Source organism: Schistocerca americana, chromosome X (assembly GCF_021461395.2).
Source record: "Schistocerca americana isolate TAMUIC-IGC-003095 chromosome X, iqSchAmer2.1, whole genome shotgun sequence".
Taxonomy (NCBI): Eukaryota; Metazoa; Arthropoda; class Insecta; order Orthoptera; family Acrididae; genus Schistocerca; species Schistocerca americana.
This window is the reverse complement of record NC_060130.1, coordinates 674,559,829-674,577,069: the sequence shown is the minus strand read 5'-3', so window position 1 is coordinate 674,577,069 and position 17,241 is coordinate 674,559,829. Positions and strand designations below refer to the sequence as shown.

The window sequence follows — 17,241 nt, the reverse complement described above, 5'->3', positions numbered from 1 at the left end:
TACGTCCATGCCCGAGGCAGGAGTCGAATCTGCGACCGTAGCAGCAGGGCGGTTTCGGACTGAAGCGCCTAGAACCGCTCGGCCACAACGGCCGGCTAAAAATGTTTCCACAAAGCTTCATTGCCCCATCATCATTCGTTTTTCATGGGGGCTTCACAAGTAGCGGAAGTTTAATTATAACCAATCTGCACACTGCCGCAAGAGAACGCAACACCCTCAAGAACAAGGTCGTTTTATTGACACGTAATGTGACAGGTAGTTCATTACTGATGGAGTATATGATAACAAATTATGATAACAAATTCAGACCAAATGCAACACACTTCTTGCAGCACAGGGTGCCCGAGCAGTCGCACCGATACACTGTGTACCCCTCTCTGGTGGCAATGAAGGCGTGTATTCTTGGGTGCAAACAATCATTGAGGTGCCGAATGGCCCCCTGCGATAGATTGTCTCAAGCATCTTGCGCCTTTTGATGCAATTCGCCAATGGTTCTTGCAGGCCTTGGAGAACGAATAAGTTCCCGCTTCATCGTGTGCTATTGGCAAAAGATCGGGGAATGTTGCTGGCATGGGCAGTTGTTGCACACCACTAAGGCCACGTTGCGTCGCAGCAGCTGTATGTGGACGTGCATTATCCAACTGAAAAATAAGGTCACCTTGTCGAAGAAATGGCAAAAGCCTGTGCGAAACAACAAATGTGACTGCGTGTTGTAGCTAATGGTGCTCCACATCATGAAGCTTGGCATCCGCGTTCATGGGCGCATTCACGCTGTAATAGGCACTCTTCATCTAAGTCATGCACGGGTACATCCATCACACTCATACACACAGTAGCTACCCTCATCGCTGAAGACAACAGACAGCCAGTCCACATCCATCACACTCATACACACAGTAGCTACCCTCATCGCTGAAGACAACAGACAGCCAGTCCACTCTCCAGTGTCTGGGCACGTATGACCCTAGATGTTTTTGCGCCCTAAAACAAAACAAAAACAAACTCTCCAGTGTCAGAGTAGTCATGCTTGACGGTGTCGTGGTTTCAGTGGTAGCCGGCCAGAGGCAGACGTGAGCTTAGTCCATCTGCAAACAGACGGTTCCCATAGGTCCCTGATGACGCAGCAGATGCAACACGTGCACAGATTTTGTCCCTGGATGGTGTTCGGTAGCACAATGTGTCGATCTTGACGTGCGTGTGTACTATGCGGATGACCAGAACTTGTACTACAGGCGTGGAAATGAGCACAGACCACTGCTGACACAGCAGCGACACACCACCGATACACTGAGTCCAACATGTGCAGCAATCCGTTATACATCCATCCAGCTTCCCGCAGGCACACAGTGCGACTTCATTCAAGTGGCTGAAGCTGTTCAGTAGGAGTCGTATTCGTCAGTGGGGCACGACTGTAGGCTAGATAAAATGTTTCAAACGCTGTTCACCTCTAAAAGTGGCACAGTTACTGCCTGCGAAGTCAAAACAGAAGGTGCACAGACAGGCCTCTTGAGCGCCATCTGACCGCCGCCGACCGTGGCAAACGATTACTACAAACCCTTAGTAAGGCCGGTATTACACTATCAAATTTCTTTGTCAAAGATTTGATCAAAGATGTGATCCAATATTCCGTCCAATATATTTGACAAAGATCTTTGACGTAGCGCTAGAAGGGGTATTACACTGTCATCAAATTTTTCGTCAAAGTTCAAGATGGCTGACAACAACTTGTTATTAACCGCAGCAGTTGTACGTACCCCAATTGCATTGTGTGCATATGCGGAAAAGAAGTGGGGGAAAAATGGAACCATACATACGAGGTTGACAGTCTTAAAAGTCCTGGGATTACAACTTGATAATAAATTCATTTGGGACGAGCACACCACAGAACTGCAGAAAGGCCTTAACAAATCTGTATTTGCAATTCGAGTGTTAGCAGACATAGGCTACATAAAAATGAAAAAGCTTGCATACTTTGCCTACTTTCATTCCATAATGTCATATGGGATAATATTTTGGGGTAAATCTTGAAGTCAAACAAAAGTTTTCAGAGTCCAAAAGCGTGTAATACGTATTATTTGTGGAGTAAATTCACGGACGTCCTACAGAAACCTCTTCAAAGAACTGGATATACTAACTACTGCCTCTCAGTATATTTACTTCTTAATGAAATTTGTCGTAAACAATATATCTCTTTTTCCAACAAACAACTCAGTTCATACATACAATACCAGGAACAAAAATGATCTGCACAAGGACTTAAAAGCACTTACTATAGTTCAAAAAGGGGTCCACTACTCAGGAACACTCATCTTCAATAATTTGCCAGGAAACATAAAAAATTTAGTTAGAAATAAAGATCAGTTTAAAAGGAGCCTGAAAAACTTACTACTGGTCAACTCCTTCTACTCCATTGGCGAAATTTTTAATAGAAACAAATGGTGTATTGTATTTATTCATACTATTAGTATTGTTATTTCAGCTTTAAAAAAATCGACATGTTCCACATCCACGAGGATCTCCTCAGCACGGATCTATGGAACGAAAACTAATCTAATCTGGGTGAAGCCGTGGGTTTTACGACGACACGATAAAAGCATTCAACAAAACTTGTTACGTGAGCTTACAGTGGAAGACGTCAAGTCGTACATCAATTACTTAAGAATGGATGAGCATACATTTCTGTATGTGCTCAATGAAGTGTATCCTCATATCACAAAGCACAATATTCACTTAAGAACTGCTGCATCTTCAGAAGACAGGCTCACTGTAACACTCCGATTCCTTGCTACAGGAGAGGGTTATGTTAGGTTATGTTAGGTTACGTTAGGTCAGGTCAGGTCAGGTCTCCAATCTTCTTAATCTATTTTTGCATTCAGGGTGCCTCACGTTGTAAAGCGCCTCATCAGCTTCAGACATCTTTATTAATTTTGTAGTTGTCGGCACACACCAATTGTATTTACCGGCAATGGTTATAAAAACACTACAGACGACAGAGCGCTGCAGCGATGCTAGCGCTCTATGTGATAACATGTCACATTGCAGTGAACAGATGACAAGCGGTTTCTTTGATCAAATATACAGCGAGGCCCTAGATTTGATCAAATATTGGACGACATTTGACAAAGTCCCTATTACACTATCAAATATCTTTGACAAAGATATTGGACAAAGATATTTGATAGTGTAATACCGGCCTAAGCACAATGCGTCGATCTTGACGTGCGTGTGTAGTACGCGGACGTCCAGAACCTGGTCTACAGATGTGGAACTGTCTACAGACCACCGTTGACACTGTACTCAGTCCTTGACGGTGTTGCATTTTTTTCCGGCAGTACAGTTAAGCATATCTATGACGAATCGTCCAGATTTTCTTTGCCTTTTTCCACTCTTTCCCGGCGCATATTAATGGTCACACACTGAAAAATATGCGGTACGCGATATGATAGGTAAACCGACAGGCCAGGCAAGATAATGTATTAGTTGTTCACAGAAAAAGTCTTGAAGATTCTCTGCAGCAAGTCGACGAGCATTGAGGTGTAGGAGGAACAACTGGTACTCCATTACTGACTGATCAGTGCTGCAGCCTCTGTAGGCCGGGGCCGAGCTATCGCTTCTGAAGTACTAGTTATCGTTTCTGCTTTACTGTACCTGTTAGTAGGCCTACATAGCGGTAGATCGAATATCACACTAGACTAATGTGGGACCACTCTATCGAATGTGCATGTAAAATTCCACTTTAAAAATTTATTTGGCTTGTAACTGGAAACAAACCGACACTTTCCGTCGACATTGAGCGTCACGAGAGAGCCGTGATAAGCAGTATTGGTCTGGGCTCACTCCAGCTACACACTGTAAAAAAAACTAAACTGCATACGTCTCCCGAAACATCAGAGAAACTGCGCCTGACGGACAACCTATATCCAGATTGTCTCTCCTAACAATACTTGGGCGCATTTTCACTGCTGTTTCTTCAGACGCTTGTAATTTCGTTTTTGCAGTGTATAACTGGAATCAGCCCAAACAAATAGTGTTCACCAAGTCTTTCAAGCGACGTTCGATGTCATAAAAAAGAATCAGTTTGTTCCCTTTACAAACAAAATGAATTTTAATGCGGTCTTTTACGTGCTCATTCAATAGAGCTGACTCAAATTAGTGCGATATTTATTTTATGGACATAATTAACAGGGACAGTAAAACACGACGAATAACCAGTACTACAGCAGCGTCAGCACCGCCTTGGCCAGTGCTGACTGCTACCTCCAAGCAGCAATGCTGTTGCTGTGTCGCTCCTGCAGTACTGGTTTTTCTTCCTGTTACACTGCTCCTGTTAATCCATATTAGTAAGACAAATACCACACTAGACTAATGTGGGACCGCTCTGTCGAATGAGTACGTAAAATTCCGTTTCAACAATTTGTTTGTAACGAGAAACGAATCGACGCTTTCATTCGACACTGGACGTCGTATAAAAGACGTGATGAACTGTACTTCTTTTGGGCTGATTCCAGCTGCGCATTGCAAAAACGAAATTGCAAGTATTTGTGGAAACAGCAGAGAAAATGCGCCTGACGACTCCTAGGAGAGACACCCGGTATATTCACAATAGACATCGAAGGAATCCACAAAAGCGCTAATTATATCGAAACAGGTTGGAATATACGTACGAAAGTGTAAAACAGATAACAAGACAACATAAATGGCAAAAGTCAGAAGAAAAGAAGCGATTTTCTCGTACAAGCCTGTTGGGTGAATTTCGAAAACTGGTATTCCGGACAGACTTTCCAGTAACTCATCTGCCTGTAGCACACATCATCTGTTCAAAAGTGTCTGGACACCTATCAGTGGACATTAATATGGGCGGAGGCAGGGTGTCCACCATTTGCCCCTGTGGTGACTTGAACCCTGCTGGGTCTCAGTGTCTGTGGAAGAATGGCAGCCCAGTCTTCCTCAAGAGCCGAAACCAAATCAGATAGTGATGTTGGACGCTGGGGTCTGAGAGAACCCAAAGGTGTTCCACTCGGTTCAGGTCGGGCCTATAGGCACGCCAGTCTTCTTCATGAATGTTATTGTACACAAACCACTGCCTCACAGATGCTACTTTATGGCAGGGTGAATTTTCATGCTCATACAAACAACCATCGTCCCCTAAACATTCCTCTACTGTACGCAGTACGCAATGCTATAAAATTTGTTCATATCCTTTCTCATTTTGCGTTTTCTTAAGCTCGTAAGGGAACAACATCCTAACCACGAAAAACACCCCACTCACCCTAACACTACCTCCTTCGTACTTCATTGTTGGCCCTACACAAGCTGGTAGGTAACGTTCCGCAACCTTTCGCCAAACCCAAACACCTCCGACGAATTGCCATAGCCTATAGCGTGGTTCATGTCTCCATCACTTGTTTCCAGCCATTCACTGCCCATTGGCGCAGCGTTTTACACCACTTCAAGCGTCGTTTAGCACTGACTGCAGAAGTGTGTGTCTTAGGAAGAGCTGCTCGACCGTTGCTCCCATACTTTTAATACAGTGTGCAAGCTGGACTGCTGGAAGCACTTTCAGAGTCACGAGCGACTGTATGAGTGCTCTTGCAACCACCCCCGCAATGTTGGACGGCCGCTGCCAGCCAGTACATGACGTCTGCCCGGTCTTGATTTAGCTGTGGTTGTTCCTTCGTTTTCCCACTTCACAATCTCATCACTAACAATCGACTTGTGACGCTTTAGATTTGGATTTGTAACTCAGGTGACAAACCAGTGAGTAGTCCACAGTCGAAGTCACTGAGTTCGTCCGTGAGAACCGTTTCCCTGTTACTGCTTCGCTACTCAGAAAACAACCCCCTACGGCTTCTTTTATACGGGCAGGTCCACCTCTCGTGACATCTAGTGGTCAATTCCACATTCCATGTGGCTGTCTGGATACTTTTGATCAGATTCTGCATATCTCGCGTAGTGATCGTAGGAATAAGACAGGAAAGAATTATTTGCACATACCGAAACACATACGTTGTCACTTTGTCCTCGCTCCATACAGCGATGGAACGAGACAGAAAGCCGAAGTACCTTCCAGCATGGCTGCAGCGGTTATAGCAGCAAGGATACGCTTACCACTCTCGAGATGGAAAACGACTCCGTGACCCATGCTTTACCCACCCCACCTTGTCATGTATCGCTCATTTGTGTGTGTGTGTGTGTGCACGCGCGCTCAAAATACAGAGTTGCCTTCTCAACATACCTAATGAGGAATAGCCTTGATGCGTCTCTTGTCCTTGTATATTTTATTCTCTCTACGAATAGTACAATATGCGACCGAATTTCAGTTTTTCCGTGAATATACAGGGTGACAATTTTTGAACTATAAGAAATAAAATCGTCATAGCTTCTCAGCGGTTTGCGTTAGGACGTTCAAACTGCACGGCTGGCCGCGGGGCATGATGGAAACTAGCATGCGCATGCATGGTTTGGTTTAGCGAGAAGCCCACTTTCATTTGGATGGGTTTGTCAATACGCAAAATTGGTGCATTTGGGGGACTGAGAATCCCGCGATCGAAAAGTCTCTTCACTCTCAATGGGCGAATTTGTGGTGTGCAATGCCCAGTCACGGAATAATCGGTGCGATATTCCTTGATGGCACGGCACATTTTGGAAGATGATTTCAGCCCCATTATCGAAAGTGACCCTGATTTCGACAAGATGCGGTTCATGCGAGACGGAGCTTGACCCCATCGAAACAGGAGTGCGTTTGATGCCCTGGAGGAGTACTCTGAGAAAGGCATTCTAGCTCGGGGTACCCAGACACTACTGGCATGGGCCTCGATTGGCCGCCATGTTCTTCGGATATGAACACACGCGACTCCTTTTTGTGGAGCTATGTTAAAGACGAGGTGTACATCAATAACCCCAAAACCACTTCTCAGCTGAAAAACAGCCACTCAGGTGGTGATCGACAGCGTCGATGTTTCGACACTTCAGAGGGTCATGTAGAATTTCGATATTCGTCTGCGCCACATCATCGCCAGTGATAGCAGGCATATCGAACATGTCATAACCTAAATCCGAATATCTGTAGTGAAGTTTACATGTTGAATAAAGTTTTTTTCTTTTTTCATATAGTTCAGTAACTGTACCCTGTATGAATAACTCTCTGCATCTCACTTAGCACAAAATGTACCAGCGCTGTAGTCGTCGCTCGATAAAACCTTTGCCTGTACACGTACGTGTCACAAAGTTATAATTTATATCACTAAGGGACTATCCCGGAAGCTGGAACCCAGTACCTGTTGCAGGTTGCCACATAACAGTATCCGGGGGCAGCAAAAATTCGATTTTCAATATTTCGTGCAATTACTGACCGATTTTAAAAACTTAAAAACATATCATAATCTGCTCATTAAGAGGTATAATATTAAGTCAAAAGTTTAACACAATAAGACAAGTATTACAGTTATAAACTGTGTGTTTGTCTTGATGCAGCGTAACTGACGGCGCGCAGATACTGTGACTTTATTCATCCGTTGTTGAGAATGAGAGCACTTAGTGACTTTCAACGAACTTAATACTTCATTTCAGGCCTTTAAGAAACTTTTTTCGCTGACGCCCCCACAAAACGATGAAAAACGTGAGGTCTACCACTTACTATATTTTCGCTGTTCATGCAGACTTCAGCATGAAGCATGACATTTTGATTTTGGCAACACACTTTGCAGGTATTATCTGCGTATATCAATAAATTTACCTGCAAAATTGTATCACTGGATGACACACAGTTCAGGGGACATGACGTCATAAACACTAGTATACGAGAAAAACTTGTTTTTGCTTAAAATGGTGCGTAAATTATCCAGATTATATTCATCCAGTGTGTCAAAGTGAGTTTCTCGATTATATGCTTAACGTCAAATATTTAACGCATTAATTCATTTGTAAAGTAATCAGAAGTCTGAAGCTGTTTTGTGCATAAGAGTTCGATTCTTTAATGAATCGGGGGTTTACTGGAACAATACAAACTGCACATTTATTGAGACAGCCAGGAGCTGCAGAACGATTTACACTTACCCATAAGTATCAGGAGAGCAAACATAGCCCCACGAACACTGTCTGACAAAGAAAACTGAAGCATCCATAAGATATAGTTCGTATACGTACACACCACCGGAGGACGTGTAAATGATCAAACATACTTATAAATGATTTAGAGTTGCATTTTTCTGTGACAGGTAGAACGGCCGCCAGAGTGTATTAATGCTGTTCGTGTTTAGTGTTGTTACTAGGCCTGGTAGAGCAGCAGTTCCCAACCTGGCGGTAATTACCCCCTGAGGCGAAAAATGAAATTTCCTGGGGGGTAAAAACTAAACGATTCGATTCTGTTTCAGTCATGAAACTAAATTATTTTGAAAAGATCATTACAATTATCACAACTTTGTAATACTCTAATATTGATTATATAAATTATCAATAATTACTTTTTCTCAAGTAGTAGCATTAATGCGGTGGTTGTTACAGGTTCCTCACATAGTTCACCCACTACACATACATGTTGTGCTTTGTCCCGTACAGCGATGATGATGAAAGTCAGGCATATACGTAGCAAATGCTAAATATCTCAAGAAAATGTCGTCTCCAAGTTTCAGATAGTACCTACACTACTCTAGAAATTGCTTAATTACTCGCTTCGAAACAAATAAATGAATTAATTGACAGTACGACAAATCAGTAACTACATAAGGGCTACTATAGTCCTGTACACAGTTTTATTACTGTTCTTATTAGTGGTTAGACGCAAAGCATTAACAGCCTGAAGTCGTCCAATTTCTATCAGTTTAGAAATAAGGAGTGCAGCATTGACGTTATTTACGAACAGTAAGTATAGTGCACACATCTGAACTTGTTTTGATTTTAAATGGGGTTACAGTGTGCAGGCTAAGCAAGTGCCGCAATGTAGAGGACTAATGCAGGGGAAGCATGTTTTTGTAACAAGTGTGCCGGCCGGGGTGGCCGAGCGGTTCTAGGCGCTACAGTCTGGAACCGCGCGAACGCTACGGTCGCAGGTTCGAATCCTGCCTCGGACATGGATGTGTGTGATGTGTATCACACAACAAAACATGGTCTCTCTCTTGCAACTGATAACATCTGGGAGAAGGTTCTTGTACAATACAAGCAATGAAACTTTACACCGGTCTGTGCAAGTGACGTCGTTCACTGGCCAGCTGCTCCAGTGGATGAATACCTGTATATTTAATAGGATCGCCGCATATGCTCGTAGATGGTATTCGTTTTCGATATATCGGAAGAGAGATATGCGGTAAAAATGTAGCAGATGAAATTAACGAAGCTTTTATAGTTCGTAATTTTTCTTTGCTGGATGGTACAGAATAACGATGATAGAATTTTTGGGTGATAGAAGTGAATGGATCCTGAGGGATGCGGATCTGCTTCGATGTTGAGTCATACTAATTTTCCGCCGGCTGGAGTGGCCGAGCGGTTCTAGGCGCTTCAGTCTGGAACCGCGCGACCACTACGGTCGCAGGTTCGAATCCTGCCTCGGGCATGGATGTGTGTGATGTCCTTAGGTTAGTTAGGTTTAAGTAATTCTAAGTTCTAGGGGACTGATGACCTTATAAGTTAAGTCCCATAGTGCTCAGAGCCATTTGAACCATTGTAACAAGTGTGTGCCCTCACTGTTGATAGCTTTCTTTTCTGAGGAGTTGCAGATAGCACTTACGACGCACAACGAATTTCCTCGTCATTCATTGTAAAACACACACACACACACACACACACACACTGACACACACACACAAACTAACTAACTAACTAAATATTCTTCATCTTAAATCATTTTAAAAATAAAAGTGTTCCGAGAAAAATCTTTCATTCTACAGTTTTTTAGGTGCTAAAGTTGGCGATAATGAGGGGGACGGGGTGGCAATATAGAGCAGGGGGTGGGGTACTAACTAATTTCTGATTGTACTCACGGGTAATGGGCTAAGAAAGGCAAAGTACACAAGGGGCGTGAACGGCGTCAGATGATGAGTAATCACTATGAAGGACACGGTGACACCGTATACTCGTCTGAGGTAGCGTTACCAGTACCTGACAGTCTGAAAAATGTCTAATTCTGGGTATCCATTTAGCCCACTAATTGAATCGTGCAATATCCAAATTTGTGGGACGCTCGAATGTGACACTTGCCCAGTGTTGCACAACATGCGAATCGTCGTCAAAGTTCCTCCGGCCACCACAAGGGGCATCGGCACCAAGCACACCGTAACCCTTTCGCATCTGCGCCTCCCACCCGAGAACAAATAATGGACTCCAAACAATATTCTTTGTCATCCCACACAATTGGTTGGAGATTAGCAGCAGTCGGACTAGGCAATTGCCGTCCATACGTAGGCTGCCATTAACACCACAACACAAATGGCAACATTTGGAGTGGTTCCGTGAGCGGGAAGCGTGGACTGCCGATGAATGGCGTTTTACCGTGTTTTACTGTGTACGCTGTTCTGCATGATCATCCGATCATCGTCAGCGATAGTGATTGAGGGCACTCTGTTGGCACAACAGTACGTCACGGACAACCCACGTCCTAAAGAGTTAACTCACACATGACAGTACCTTGCCGCCGTTTTTCAACATGACAATGCTCGTCCACACACGGCACGTATCTCTATGAACTGTCTGTGTGATGTGGCCAGCAAAATGCCCAGATCTGTCCCCGATAGAAGATGTGCGAAACCAGATCGTATGTCTGTCCCAGGGCCAGTATCCAGGGCATCAAGGACCAGCTACAACAGCTGTAGGCCAGCTCCTCTCAAGACTCAGTGACGCCCTTCAGTGCATGCATCCAGACCAGATACTGATAAATGGGCTCGTAGTGCCACTCACTCGGTGCCATTTTATCACGTTGTAACTCAGATCATTTAATGTCATCTCCTAGTCTGAATGTGCTGCGCATACAGTGTTTCCTTCATTGTGCTGCAATATTCAAAGCATGTTGTGAAGATCATCAGACTACTTTGGCCTACAGGCGACGTAAGACAAAGTGGTAGAGCAACATGGACGTATCAGTAGTGAGTATGGAGCACAATTACGTTAACCAGTAGGTGCCTTGTAACTCGGACGATTCGCAGTCCGCGGGCAGAACACTGCAAACCACAAAGTGGGCGCTGCGTGACATTTAGTTGGCCGACGCCGCAGCCAGGCGGTACGGCGCTAACTCTACGTCATTAATATCGACGCCGATCGGCTCCCGAACTGTGTGTGGCCCACACCTGTTAACAGCAACTGCTATCAGTGTGTAATGCAGCTAGCCTCAGGGAATACCAAACAAGGCCAACAGTAGTCGACGCTTGGTGGCAGTTTCTCTCCGGAATGAAAGTTTTTGCCAAAATCTGAGTATTCAATTCATTTCTGGGGACATTGCTAGGAGCACACTACCGCAACTACAAGTCATCTCTGGAGCTGTAGTCGGCATGTTTATTTCGATGTCTTTAAGACACTGAAAAGCTGTACCACTTCCAATTCGCTTGCCGGTTATTTCCGGTCACGCTGGCAGAGGAATCCAAAACGGGCTGTTTCAGAAGGATATCACCGAACAAAATAAATCTTTGTAACGTGGAAGTGAACCCGATTTTCACCGTCTGCGACAGTGGGATTGCTTGAACATTCATAGAAGGGCTACAAAGCCACAGCGTAGCCCTCGCTGTCTGGGGGTGGGAAGGGATGGGGGTGAGAGGAGGGAGGCTGAAGTTGGAGGTCACAGTAATTGCATTCCTTTCCGCCGATACCAAGTGTGATAGCCGTTCGGGTGCGTTCCTGGGATACTTTGTCGAAGTCTGCACAATTAGAGGCACTGGAAATATAAATTGCTGCTTGCCTTGAGCAGCGCAGTAATCCATTACCTGGTACTATTTGGAGACAAAAACAGAGGCTAAGTACCCTTAATAGTAACAACGGAAACCAGATTTACTGACTACAGAAATAAACGCTGCAATCATTTGCTACTTTCCCGATGTAGGTCAAACGTTAGGTTTCTAAGATTGCTGTATGCAAAAAAAATGCTTTTCAAAAGCTACAAGCAGCGTTATCAAACTATGTAAATACTCAGAACTAAATCGCGATTTATGAATCCGACTGTCATCACTAAGTCATTCCAGGTAACTTGTTTCTCGAAGGGTGTAGTCCTTACTTCGTTCTGTAATTTGTCTCACTAGCTTCCATCGCAGACGCAATACGCTGGGCTCCTTACCAAAGAGCTTCCGTTTGCTTTTTGCAGTTCCCCTTGGTGATACCTAATGTAACCTTTATAATGGATCCACTGTCATTCATATGTTAAACGCAAAGAAGAAAAAATGAAACGAACTCACTCAAATCGAGAGATGATCAACAGTGCATATCTGACAAAATGTACCTAATTTACCCCGCTCCGTCACATCAGTTCTTTGTCCCGAACTACTGGAGCTTCGTGCTTATGGTCTCTGTGGTCGTAGCAACAGTTTTTTTCTTTTTTATACACGAAAAGAAGTGTTAACAGAAATATGTAGATTACATCGTTCTGTGTGGTACGCAGGAGCATGCACCCGTGTTTCTGACGATAGGAATTAATTGTTGTAACCGCGGAACACCCAAATCCGTAAAACTCTCAACTGGGGCTCCAGCCAAATTTCTTCTCAATAGCACTTCTGAGGTAGAAATAATAATAACATGACTGGTGAACCATTATAAAACATCTATATTATTACTGCTGATTCTGTTCAACGATTCTTAGTACAACGAAAAGACTGCTTTTATGATCTGGCAGTTAGCGATTATAAACGAAATGTAATACTATTCTGAAGATAAGCTCAAACATAGCAGAGTGAGAACAAAAACTAGTCCCAGCAATCTCAGTCACATTTCAATAAGTCTATAACACTGACGCGAATGAAGTGCACCGTCTAATTATTCCATTCACATTGTGAACTTGCGAAAGATGAAATATTACTTAAAGCATTATTCTCGCCTATTCCAAGTCACACATTTTTTCAAATGGAATAGAACAATATTATCTGTTGCAACCTTTCGTAGTAACTAAACAGGAAACGTTCAGTCGATGATCTTCGTAGATGAAACTAACCACACGAGAACGATGAGAAGCTCTCGTGACGAGCACATCACCTTGTAGTTCCCAGTATGATGAGCCTTAAACGAATTCCGGATCAAGTTGTTTACCTCATGCCATCAGAAAATGGGAGTGAACTAGAAAATGGTGACTATATTGCTAATGTAATTACTGGTTTGTTGACAATTTCAAAGTATATCAAGAAGCCCCCCCCCCCCCTTCCTCCCATGAACCATGGACCTTGCCGTTGGTGGGGAGGCTTGCGTGCCTCAGCGATACAGATAGCCGTACCGTAGGTGCAACCACAACGGAGGGGTATCTGTTGAGAGGCCAGACAAACGTGTGGTTCCTGAAGAGGGGCAGCAGTCTTTTCAATAGTTGCAGGGGCAGCAGTCTGGATGATTGACTGATCTGGCATTGTAACACTAACCAAAATGGCCTTCCTGTGCTGGTACTGCGAACGGCTGAAAGCAAGGGGAAACTACAGCTGTAATTTTTCCCGAGGGCATCCAGCTTTACTGTATGATTAAACGATGATGGCGTCCTCTTGGGTAAAATATTCCGGAGGTAAAATAGTCCCCCATTCGGATCTCCGGCACGTCGTTATCAGGAGAAAGAAAACTGGCGTTCTACGGATCGGAGGAAAAAAAAAAAAAAAAGGGGGGCTCTGAGCACTATGGGACTTAACAGCTATGGTCATCAGTCCCCTAGAACTTATAACTACTTACACCTAACTAACCTAAGGACATCACACAACACCCAGTCATCACGAGGCTGAGAAAAATCCCTGACCACGCCGGGAATCGAACCCGGGAACCCGGCCGCGGGAAGCGATAATGCTACCGCACGACCACGAGCTGCAGACGTGGAAAGTCAGATCCCTTAATCGAGCAGGTAGGTTAGAAAATTTAAAAAGGGAAATGGATAGGTTAAAGTTAGATATAGTGGGAATTACTGAAGTTCGGTGGCAGGAGGAACAAGACTTCTAGTCGAGTGAATACAGGGTTATGAATACAAAATCAAATGGGGATAATGCAGGTGTAGGTTTAATAATGAATAAAAAAATAGGAAAGCGTGTAATCTACTACAAACAGTATAGTGAACGTATTATTGTGGCCAAGATAGATACGAAGCCCACGCCTACCACCGTAGTACAAGTTTACATGCAGATCGATGAAATGTATGATGAGATAAAAGAAATTATTCAGATAGTAAAGGGAGACGAAAATTTAATAGTCATGGGTGACTGGAATTCGATAGTAAGAAAAGGAAGAGAAGGAAACGTAGTAGGTGAATTTGGAATGGGAGTAAGGAATGAAAGAGGAAGCCGCCTGGTACAATTTTGCACAGAGCATAACTTAATCATAGCTAACACTTGGTTCGGTTCAAGAATCATAAAAGAAGGTTGTATACATGGAAGAAGCCTGGAGATACTGGAAGGTTTCAGATAGATTAAATAATGGTAAGACAGATATTTAGGAACCAGGTTTTAAATTGTAAGACATTTCTAGGGGCAGATGTGGACTCTGACCCCAATCTATTGGTTATGAACTGTAGATTAAAGCTGAAGAAACTGCAAAGAGGTGGGAATTTAAGGAGATGGGACCTGGATAAACTGACAGAACCATAAGTTGTAGAGAGTTTCAGGGTGAGCATTAGGGAACGATTGACAAGAATGGGGGAAAGAAATACAGTAGAAGAAGAATGTGTAGCTCTGAGAGATGAAATAGTGAAAACAGCAGAGGATCAAGTAGGTGAAAAGACGAGGGCTAATAGAAATCCTTGGGTACCAGAAGATATATTGAATTTAATTGATGAAAGGAGGAAATGCAGTAAATGAAGCAGGCAAAGAGGAATACAAACGTCTCAAAAATCGCCCGCATCTCGTGGTCGTGCGGTAGCGTTCTCGCTTCCCACGCCCGGGTTCCCGGGTTCGATTCCCGGCGGGGTCAGGGATTTTCTCTGCCTCGTGATGGCTGGGTGTTGTGTGATGTCCTTAGGTTAGTTAGGTTTAAGTAGTTCTAAGTTCTAGGGGACTGATGACCATAGATGTTAAGTCCCATAGTGCTCAGAGCCAATCGTCTCAAAAATCAGATCGACAGGAAGTGCAAAATGGCTAAGCAGGGATGGCTAGAGGACAAATGTAAGGATGTAGAGGCATATCTCACTAGGGGTAAGATGGATACTGCCAACAGGAAAATTAAAGAGACCTTTGGAGAAAAGAGGACCACTTTCATGAATATCAAGAGCTCAGATGGAAACCCAGTTCTAAGCAAAGAAGGGAAAGCAGAAAGGTGGAAGGAGTATATAGAGGGTCTATACAAGGGCGATGTTCTTGCGGACAATATTACGGAAATGGAAGAGGATGTAGATGAAGATGAAATGGGAGATATGATGCTGCGTCAAGAGTCTGACAGAGCACTGAAAGACCTATGCCGAAACAAGGCCCCGGGAGTAGACAACATTCCATTAGAACTACTGATAGCCCTGGGAGAGCCAGCCCTGACAAAACTCTACCATCTGGTGAGCAAGATGTATGAGACAGGCGAAATACCCTCAGACTTCAAGAATAATATAATAATTCCAATCCCAAAGCAAGCAGGTGTTGAAAGATGTGAAAATTACCGAACTATCAGTTTAATAGGCGACGGCTGCAAAAAACTAACACGAATTCTTTACAGACGAATGGAAAAACTGGTAGAAGCCGACCTCGGGGAAGATTAGTTTGGATTCCGTAGAAATGTTGGAACACGTGAGGCAATATTGACCCTACGACTTATCTTAGAAAATACATTAAGGAAAGGCAAATCTACGTTTCTAGCATTTGTAGACTTAGAGAAAGCCTATGACCATGTTGACTGCAATACTCTCTTTCAAATTCTGAAGGTGGCAGGGGTAAAATACATGGAGCGAAAGGCTATTTACAATTTGTACAGAAGCCAGATGGCTGTTATAAGAGGCGAGGGGCATGAAAGGGAAGCAGTGGTTGGGAAGGGAGTGAGTCAGGGTTGTAGACTATCCCCGATGTTATTCAATCCGTATGTTGAGCAAGCAGTAAAGGAAACAAAAGAAAAATTTGGAGTAGGAATTAAAATCCATGGACAAGAAATAAAAACAACGAGGTTCGCCGATGACATTGTAATTCTATCAGAGACAGCAAAGGACCTGAAAGAGCAGCTGAACGGAATGGACAGTGCCTTGAAAGGAGGATATAGGATGAACATCAACCAAACCAAACTGAGGGTAGTGGGATGTAGTCGAAGTAAATCGGGCGGTCCTGAGGGAATTAGATTCGGAAATGAGACGCCTTAAGTGGTAAATGAGTTTTCCTATTTGGGGAACAAAATAACTGATGATGGTCGACGTAGAGAGGATATAAAATGTAGACTGGCAATGGCAAGGAAAGCGTTTCTGAAGAAGAGAAATCTGTTAACATCGAGTATAGATTTAAGTGTAAGGAAGTCGTTTCTGAAATTATTTGTATGGAGTGTAACCATGTATGGAAGTGAAACGTGGACGATAAATAGTTTGGACAAGAAGAGAATAGAAGCTTTCTTAATGTGGTGCTACAGAAGAATGCTGAAGATTAGTTGAGTAGATCACATAACCAATGAAGGGGTAGTGAACAGAATTGGGGAGAAGAGAAATTTGTGGCGAACTTGACTAGAAGAAGGGATCGCTTGGTAGGACATATTCTGCGGCGTCAAGGGATCATCAATTTAGTACTGGAGGGCAGCGAGGAGGGTAAATATCGTAGAGGGAGACCAAGAGATGAATACACTAAACAGATTCTGAAAGATGTAGGTTGCAGTAGGCACTGGGAAATGAAGAAGCTTGCACAGGATAGAGAAGGATGGAGAGCTGCATCAAACCAGTTCTAGACTGAAGACCACAACAACAACAATGCAGAAACATTTGAAAATGGAAACTCCTTAAAGAGTGTCTCAATTTGACCACTGCTGTGTATGCCTACGCAACATTATGCATCCCCACACTGTAACACCTTGACCACCAATGCGATCTTGTTCGAAAATGTTCCCAGGCACTACGTGTTCCCACCTGTCGCCACATGAGAGCACGTCCAGCTCGCTTGTGGAGGAATGGAACGCCCTACCACGAGAACTCCTTTCCTACCTTGT

At 43.7% G+C, this 17,241-nt stretch overlaps 1 protein-coding gene across 1 annotated transcript in view; it reads right to left on the bottom strand.

Annotated features, from left to right (window-relative positions):
- The window catches only part of LOC124555552 (potassium voltage-gated channel subfamily H member 2-like), a 1,273,976-nt gene that overhangs the window by 1,196,006 nt on the left and 60,729 nt on the right, over window positions 1-17,241 (bottom strand). The window lies entirely within an intron of this gene.